The sequence below is a fragment of the Pectinophora gossypiella genome, chromosome 8 (genome assembly GCF_024362695.1).
Source record: "Pectinophora gossypiella chromosome 8, ilPecGoss1.1, whole genome shotgun sequence".
Classification (NCBI taxonomy): domain Eukaryota; kingdom Metazoa; phylum Arthropoda; class Insecta; order Lepidoptera; family Gelechiidae; genus Pectinophora; species Pectinophora gossypiella.
In genome coordinates this window covers 16,638,381-16,646,788 of record NC_065411.1, presented here as the reverse complement: position 1 = coordinate 16,646,788, position 8,408 = coordinate 16,638,381, and positions in this window count along the sequence as shown.

The window sequence follows — 8,408 nt, the reverse complement described above, 5'->3', positions numbered from 1 at the left end:
CATAGTAGTACATGACCATAGACACTCTTTTATTAGGCTTTTCAATGTAATACTCATTGATTTATTACGAAGATGATGATCAGAAGCTAATTACAGGCTTACGTAAGTCTAAAAGTCTTAAATTCTCTTCTATCGTGTGGGTTGTGAAGCGGATTACCAACCCCACCAACCCTGGTGTCAAGGCTACTATTGAGCCGCTTAAGGCCGCTGACATGGCTCATGTAACGACTACTTACTTACATCGGTAAATAGTAGCGCGTACCAACAGCTTAACGTGCCTTCCGAAGCACGGATCATCTTACTTTCGGACAATCAGGTGATCAGCCTGTAATGTCTTAAATTGATAATAAATAAATAAAAACAATAACTTAAATTGATAAGAAAGTTTTAATCTTGCACACTAGACTTAGAGAAAAGTTTCATAAAAAAAAATATATAAATTATACAAAATAAAACTTGGTAAAGTGTTAAAAGTAAAATCTACAAGGGTGAGTATGTGAGGGTGTGTATGTGGTATATGTGTGTGTATTTCGGAACTTATTTTTCATCCAGATATTGTTTAAGAGCCTTTTTTTTTTTGTTTGCAGAAAATATATCGAAATCATATAACCTTAATCCTGACCTTTACCTTTGAATAATCCCTCTTTACGCCAACGTAACCTATCCCAATCTAAATACACTGCGAAATTAATTTCAGTACGATTACTAATTCATAGAATTATATAATCAATAATTAATGTAATGTTGACGTCGGCTTCAAAATCAAATCAATTTGTGAGAACTCATTGAATAACAAAAAGATGGTAAAATAATTTACATTACAGAGCTGTAGTACTCCTAGAATCGTTTAATTATCTACAGAATCATCATCATCATCATCAGCCCATTGACGTCCCCACTGCTGGGGCACGGGCCTTCCCTATGGATGGATAGGGAGATCGGGCCTTAAACCACCACGCGGGCCCAGTGCGGATTGGTGGTTATTAACGACTGCTAATGCAGCCGGGACCAACGGCTTAACGTGCCTTCCGAAGCACGGAGGAGCTCAAGATGAAAACTTTTTTTTTGTGGTCACCCATCCTATGACCGGCCTTTGCGAATGTTGCTTAACTTTAGCAATCGCAGACCGAGCGCGTTTACCGCTGCGCCACCGAGCTCCTCAAATTACTTCGTAGAATTATTTAATTATCTACAGAATATTAATGTTTATCTAAAGTAAGCATACTCTGATTGATTGTAAACTATCATTTACATAAATATGTTTCTAGATGATTGATATCAAGTGGTTTCCAAGATCTGTGTCCGGTTAATGGCAATAGACCCTCTATTACATGGGATTTGAACATAGCTGGTGAGGGGTGTGTGTATGTGTATGTAGTATACACCTCTGCCTACCCCGGGATATACCTAGGCGTGATGCAATGTTATGTTATTTCTAGACATTGAAATGAAATAAAATAGAGGCAGAGAGACATTAAGAATTCATCATAAGTAGGATCCAGACATTGCGAGGCATGTGCCCTGCATATCTATATAAACACAGAACTTACCTTCACCCACACACCCTCACCCACTCACCCTCACCCACTCACCTTCACCCACTCACCCTCACCCACTCACCCTCACCCACTCACCCTCACCCACTCACCCTCACCCACTCACCCTCACCCACTCACCCTCACCCACTCACCCTCACCCACTCACCCTCACCCACTCACCCTCACCCACTCACCCTCACCTATACACACACACACACACACCCATACACACCCTCATTCACTCACATACCCTTGCACACACCCTCACCCACCCTCACACCCACACTCATTCTCTCACACACATCTGAATACATCAAAACTACGTTTTTATCTCTACATTCATCGTCACCCCATATTATTAATATTCTTCAAATAGACGTTCCATTTTTCCATATCCATTGTACGGAACGAGTTTAATTTCCATTGAGTTTATGAAGTAAAGCAATTTTCTATTGTTCTGTTCGATGGAGCTCATAGTTCATTTCGTAATGCATGAAAGAGTACCTACGCCTATAACCACGTAGGCACATATTAAAGGTTAGATTAATTTTGTCTGCCTGCGTGTTGAGACCTGCTATAGAATAAGGAATAATACTACGCATAGAATGGCTAAATTCCGCTCCTCACCAGCGGCGGAGCTAGATTTACCTCACCCCCTCGGTCTTACTTTAGTCTTCAATCGTATGGGCATCAGACGTCACACACACGGATGCGCGTTGCGCATGAACTTGGCAGAGCAAAAACTCCTAACACAGGTATGTTTTTAGTTAAATGGGGTTTCTTAAGCCATTATATATAAATTTATGTAAAATAAATAATCCTATTTTGGTGATGTGGTTGGTAATACCAACCCATACCATGGAATAGAAGAAAGAGGTTGGAAGGTCCAAGTGAGCGCGAAACGCAAATAACACAAAAGTTCATATTTCCACTTTGCACTCAACTCGTCCGCAAACTTTACGACATACGGAGCTCCGCGATAGTACCTACTCGTTAACTCATTAAAAGGTCGTTTTGTGCATTATAATTTGCAGGGTAAAAATAAATATTGACTATGATATAAGAGAACCACTCCTTATCACAGGAAAGCTTTTTAGCTTAAATACTTTTGTATGCAGTATATTACGGTCTCATCGTCATCAGCCCATTAACGTCCCCGCTGTTGGGGCACGGGCCTTCCTTATAGATGGATAGGGAGATCGGGCCTTAAACCATCACGCGGGCCCAGTGCAGATTGATGGTTATTAACGACTGCTAATGCAGCCGGGACCAACGTCTTAACGTCGAGATGAAAACTTTTTTTTTTGTGGTCACCCATCCTATGACCGGCCTTTGCGAAAGTTGCTTTACTTCAACAATCGCAGACCGAGCGCGTTAACCGCTGCGCCACCGAGCTCCTCTATTATATTACGGTAAATAATGATAAAATTGCAGCCTATCACATTAATTCTACATTGTCGCTAAAGTGGCTGTGGTGTTTGAGAAGCTGTTTGCAGGAGTAGTAGTAAAAGAGAGCGGGGTTGAGTCGGCGTTAGGGCCTTTCCATCCTGTTTCTTCTATTCCATGGCCCGCATGATAGAAGAAAAAGAACAGACCTTTTTTATTTTTTTTATTTCATGCAACTATAAACAATACGTCTTTCATGCACGATAAGAAACTTGCTAAAGAAAGACTCGAAATGCGATAAGTTGCACAGATCTCTCGTGTCCTCGTTATAGAAGTTCTTACTATACTTACTTCTACACTAGAACTACAAGTCCTACTACAATAGTAGTGGAGACGAACTTCGTGTTTGCCCGAACCACCCACGACCGTTTCTTTAGGATTTAAGAAGTAAAACTATTTTATGTGTGGATGTGGTAAAAGAAGACATATTATACTTTGATCTTTATTCATCTGTATTTTTGGTGAACGTCAGGACCGCCTATGTAGTATCAACTATCCTAATGAAGTATACAGGGTGTTAGTGACATGATAAAGAAAATTTCGAGGGTTCATTCAGACCATGATTCTAAGTTGATATCAAGTTAAATTTTCCTTCGCAAAATTAATAATTTTTTTGTGTTTATTTAATTACTTTTGCGATGGAAAAATTCTCTCGATATTAACCCAGAATAATGAGTTGAATGTCACTAACACCCTGTATACAGAAATATTGTACGATTTTTGTGCTTAAATGTACTTAAACAATACGTGCTTAAAAGCTTCGAGCGCGAAATGGTATGTCTCATACATCAGTGGTCCTAACGTCAGTACAAAATTCGTACAATTTTTTCTGCATGTATTTTATTAAGATATGTGATACTACATAAGCGGTCCTGATGTTCACTGTTTTTGAGTACAAAAGGAAGAATCTTATCTAGCCTATTTAAAGCCTAAGAAAAGAGGCGTTAGCCAAAATACAAGCGGTTACGAAAAACGACAGTGAGAGTGATAGGAATATGGGATGGGATTTATAGTCGAAAGACTTATTTGCCTAAAACTACTGCAGCTTCTCAACCTGCATAGGCAAGGAAATGTAGCCGCAAGAAAACCTCTGCGAGTTCTTTACCGTCCAAAACATATATCAAATAAGTCAGCCTCAACAAATAAAGTTGCTGCCACATCCACAACCGAATGCATTGTAATTCGTACATGCTAAGGTCTGTCAGGAAGGAATAATTAGCAGCTCTACGAAGGACGCTGCGGCCAGCGGATAAATATGAGGATTAAGACATCCCTGCTGCCTGTGCGCATCACTACAGTGCATTCTTAGTGTTTAATACTCCACTTTTTGATTTATTTTTTTCTGGTAGAAATTATTACACTTAGGAACATAGCACAAACGGCCTGTACACATCCCACTACTGGCCACAAGCACCTGACACTCCGTAAAGACATCTAATGGGATTTAAACATAGCTGACAAGGAGTGGATGTATATCCTCTGTCTAGCCCTTTGGGGATACACGCATGAAGCTGTAATAATTCTAGGATGTCTATTCTCAACATCAATGGATGTGACTTGATCACGGGATTCCTACTGATTTCGTGTTTTATTAACCTATAAAATTGAGTAGTTGTAATGAAATTCCACAAAGCTACATCTGACTCCTATTAAATATGTACTACTTAGTAATAGTTTGGATAAGTTGTCTAACGCCACCGCTTAGCAAGTCCGACCACAATCTGGACTGAAGACTGATTACCAACACCGTCTTGTACATAATGTTTACATGAATAAGAGAGAAATTGCGGGTAAACTTGTTAATTAGCTACGTGACTGTTTTCGGATAAACATTTTAAAAATTACAAATGCTTATTTTAAACCTCTTAAAATAATTTACTTTCTCGAAAAAGCTTTATATAATAGAAAAAAAAACGTATTTTTCTTCATTAATTTCGAATTTCGCACGAAAACGGTTGATCCAATTGTTACCAGTACTATCAGACCGATCTGTATTCAACAATCATCTATGTTTCAATCATCTATCTATGTTAATTTGATCATAAAATAGTGTTTCACTTACCGGGATCGGATCCGGGTCGGGCCTTAACGGTCCCCGTTTGTCCGGCCAAGTAGTTAACGCCATCTGCGGTAAAAGTCAAAAACAAAAAATATTATTTTCCTTTTTTAAGCAATGTTAAGATATCTCTTTCACTACCGTTTAATGCACATAAATATGAGATATAAATAATAGACGTATTTTTTTATAGTATTTAGCTGATTTATTATCACGGCTTTCTTCTGCCCAAGACAGTATCGAGTCATTGTTGTGCCCTACGAATAAATAAGTTGTGCCCTTAGATGTCATTATAATTAAGTATATTATTTCAACTAAGTAATGCTACAATCTTCAAAATTATTTGTAATGACGCTTTAGAAGTATGACAGTTTATTTCGGTGGTTGAATACTTGATTAAATAAGGTAAAAGCAATTAAGTACTTTATTGATTTGTTTTGCCCATCGTTTCAACCGCGTTGCAGCGACCGTGGTCGCGGGAAGACTGACGCGGCGAGTGCTTGTCATTGCGTTGTGTGTAGGTGTAAGTACCCTCATATGTACTATTTTTTTGTTGGATGTAACTTCATGAAACACATCCCCTCCATGAACGGGCACATAAGTATCAAACAGTGGAACTTATTCAGAGTGTAATGTTTTATATTAATGTAAGCAAAAGAGGTTAACCATGCTTACCCTCCGTGACAGATTGTTTCTTTTTTGCTTCTCTTATTTTGTTGTTAAAATGTAGTAATTAACCATTTTGTAGCATTTAACTGCAACTAACCTCACGTTACAAAATTTCTTAACCTTACCATGGCCCCGATTCCTGCAGACACCGCCTAATTTTATTTTAAGTTATATCCGTCATTTTCATATCCGTCGAAAAGGAAAGGGACGGATGATTCACAGCTAATTTTAGGAAGAATGAGTAAATGAATGAATAACCCGGGCCAATCAAAAGGTACGTCGCTGGTATGCAAACCGTTTGACGTGCTGTCTACTTAACTGTGTCGGGTTATTGACGGATGTAAAATTTTTAGACGGTTGGTTTAGATTTGTGCTTAAAATTGACGTGTGTTCCATAAATTTTATGCTTGTCGATTACCCGTCCCTTTCCTTTTCGGCGGATAAGAAAATGACAGATATAACTTAAAATAAAATTAGATGGTATTTACAGGAATTAGCACCCATGTATATATAAATAAAATAAAAATATTTTATTATCGAACAACCAACCAACCAAATGGATCTATCCATTTGGTTCTAACAAACTTAAGAACTATGTTAGTAAATTATCTTAAATATCGATAAGGTTCTATTAATCATACAGCCGATCAGTGGACAATCCCCACTGTCGGCTACCGCCCTCAGGACGCTGTTGCTGCTGTCGCGCAGTCTGCGCATCAATGATGCTGACTTCTTGCGTACAATAGCTTCAAAGCTGTCGACGCGGCAGCCGCAACAACCGCCTGAATGCGTTATTATATTGTATTCGTAGGGCACTGTAGGCCTTCTTGGTATGTTTTGGCTTTCAATCTAGTTATTACCCACATCTGTAACCTTTAAAAAAAGCTCAATAAAGTATTTTATCTATCTATCTATCTTTTATTTTCTCGTGCCATGATTGATACCCTGTTGTGTGTACCTCTTAAATAAATAAATAAGCAGACAATACTTTCATCCGCGTTTCTATTCCTACCCTCAACTAATTCGGACTTCAAAAATATATTCATTAAAATAATAACTTTAGTACACAGCCACCAAAAATGAGAATCCAACAATAATATTTCACACTCAGCCAGTGCCGAGTGCATTGTGAAACGAAAAACAAAAAAGTATAAAAACTTGCACCTTAATTTAGCGCACGCCGCTCACGTATTATTTGTCTCTCGGTGTTGGGGTGTTAAAGGTATGGTCGACTGATGGCGTATAGCGAATTGGAAACTATATCAAAGCAGAAATAATTCATCTTCTCTTATTTATGTGAAAAAAACTCGGTTGATTGTTTCATAATTCTTCTTTAGCGGTATGTTATGTTAGATAGAAGACCGATCTCACTGACCTGGCAGACTCTGGTTTTCAAGTTAGGTTACGTTTGGTCTATAATCCTTAGAACGATTTTTATGAACTCCATTTTAAAAGTAAGTTACTGGCTGAAAATTGACACCAGGGGAAGCCGGATCGAGTATTTTTTTGTACGAGACTTTTTGTAGGTTTGCCTCAGATAGATGTACATTGAGCTATAAAAATCTTTATGATTGAAAGAATTAATCGACCCTAGTAGGCCGATAGCTAAAAGCGCTGAATGAGGGTAGTCGCTAGTGTATACTTAAGTAATATGAAAAATTGAATTCTTGATTCTTTAAAATGGTATCAAAGCTTCTCGTCTTTTTTTTATTTAACTCCCTTTCTATATAAACGTGCTTTTCTCACACGACGCGGATTTTGTCCGCGTGCTAGCCATCAGCGGATTGCATACAAGTTCTTGCGACCTTGCTGACCGCTTCACCGCCAACCGCGCCGATGTGCGGTGTCGTGTGAGAATAGCCTTAAACCTCCTAGGAGCTTCCAGACACAATGGTTATACAATGGGGTTTGAATTTTAAAAGCATAGATCTCTATTCCGCTTGCAGTGTGGGCTCCCCACCTGTGTGCCATGTTAGGTAAACGGCGCGTTTGTCGCACTTTAATTAACACAGGCTTATTAGCGCAATAAAAAGCAAACGTCTCGGAAGACGTCTTTGTTCGAGTGGCGCGGTAATTACCTGCGGCGTCGGATTCCTCATACATCGCTTATTATACTTCCATACACGTTTCCATATTCTCCGTATTCAACGTGTTGGTTCTGAGGGCAATGGCCGACCTCACAAACAGTCTTATTATTTAAATACATAAACATAACATAAATAGCCTATACACGTCCCACTGCTGGGCACAGGCCTCCCCTCAATCAACCGAATGGAGTGTACTCCACCACGCTGCTACACTGCAGGTTGGTGGATGTATTTTTACGGCTAATAGCCGGGACCAACGGCTTAACGTGCCCTCCTAAGCACGGAATCAACTTATTTTTCAGGCAATCAGGTGATTCAAACCTGTAAAGTCCTTACCAAAGAAAGGACAGTCTCATAAAGTGATTTCGACAATGTCCCCATCGGGAATTATTTAAATGTTGTACCTAATTATTGAAGTACATAAAAACGACAACCGCCACAGGTTAACATTCCTTTTGAACCACGGAATTGGGTTGTGTACTAAGATCAAGATAAATTATGAACTTCTAATTACTAAATATAGACAGATCTAAAACTAACGAGAAACAATTTATTTTTTCTATTTAACTTGTTTATGAATTTCAATCAAGAAAAACGTAATAATAAGTCCGA